We start from the raw sequence: 1,558 nt of genomic DNA, 5'->3' as shown, positions 1-1,558 counted from the left end.
AGCAAATCAGTGCAGCCTGTGAACCATCTTCTACCTCCACAATACAGAAAGATCCATGGTCAGGTATCTCACCTTTAATGAGTATCAGAGGGCGTTTACTCAAAAGAACCTCCATGCTGCTTCCCAATTCTGCCTACATGAAACTCAAACATTTGCCAAAAAGTTCTGGTACCGAAGATGTTGGTGAGGCATAATTGTACGTGCAGTTCTGGTCACCAACCTACAGGAAAGGTCTCAACAACTTTGAAAGAGTACAGAGAAGACTTAAGGACTTGAGGACCTGGATTATACCTGATTTGCCTTTGCAATATCAGAACCCAAGTGCAGAGGAAAGATAGACTTCAATGTAGAGATGAAGACCACAGTTTATTCATAGTAGTTCCAACACCGCGAGATGTTACATTCTCAAAAGTCGGACCCCTAATTGGTGCTGATCAGGCGTCTGCTTAACTAATACAAGTAACACGCAATCCCCGAGCCTATCAAAATAACCTTAACAAGCTTAAGCAGAAAGCACCAGGAGACCACTTTCCAGAGTCGCTGGAGAAAAACACAAGGAAATCTAACTGATAATGACTCATTAAACAACAATTAACCAATCCAGGTGTTCTTAAAAACCTCAGAGGCCAACACTCTCCAGCTCACCGCACAAGCCTGAAGAGCTCATTACAAGGTTGAATTGGTTAGGACTTTATTCTCTGGAGCGTAGGAGAATGAGGGAAGAACTATACAAAATTATGAAGGGTATACAATAGGGTAAAAGCAGGCAGGCTTTTTTCCAGTGAGGTTGGGTGAGTCTAGAACTAGAGGCCATGGGTTAAGGGTGAAAGGTGAAATATGTAAGGGGGGCATGAGGGGAATGTTCTTCATTCCGAGGCTGGTGAGAGTGTGGAACGAGCTGCCAGCAGAAGTGGTGGACATGGGTTTGATTTCAACATTTAAGAGAAATTTGGATAAGTTCATGGATGGGAGGGGTATGGAGGGCTATAGTTCAGGTGCAGGCCGAGGGGATTAAGCAAAATAATAATTTGGCACGGAGCAGATGGGTTAAAGGAGCTCCTATTCTCTTTAGTCAGAACACAACAGCACACAAGGAAGAAATATTGGAAGAAAATATCCTAGTATTTTTATTTTAGGTGTGCTCAAAGTTTTCCAGTCTGTTACTGCACTACATGCGAACTCTTACGGGCACTGCTGCTTGGAATCTGCCATCAACCAGTCAGTAATAAGGTTTCCTGTCCTGCCGCTCTAAGCTGGTTTGTATTTGTCTGTCTCTGCTGTCACTTTCACTCTTTTCTCCCTCACTCTGTCCACCTGTTTTTAATTTTGCTTCAGTGGTACTGTAATTTTGGTAGAATTGAAATTTGAAATCTGTCTTGGGTATTGCTTGGATTTCCAGCATCTGCAGGTTTTCTCTTGTCTGTGATTAAAAAAAGAACATAGTTCGGTTGTGTTCCTTCATCAAACCAGGACGTTACCTAAAATGAACCAACATCACACCTATTTTCTGTGGTTGCACTGGGATGCAGTACCAGTGAATTAAGAGCTAAAGCATCCA

The sequence above is a fragment of the Mobula birostris genome, chromosome 8 (genome assembly GCF_030028105.1).
Source record: "Mobula birostris isolate sMobBir1 chromosome 8, sMobBir1.hap1, whole genome shotgun sequence".
Lineage (NCBI taxonomy): Eukaryota > Metazoa > Chordata > Chondrichthyes > Myliobatiformes > Myliobatidae > Mobula > Mobula birostris.
Note: the sequence above shows the minus strand (reverse complement) of the source record.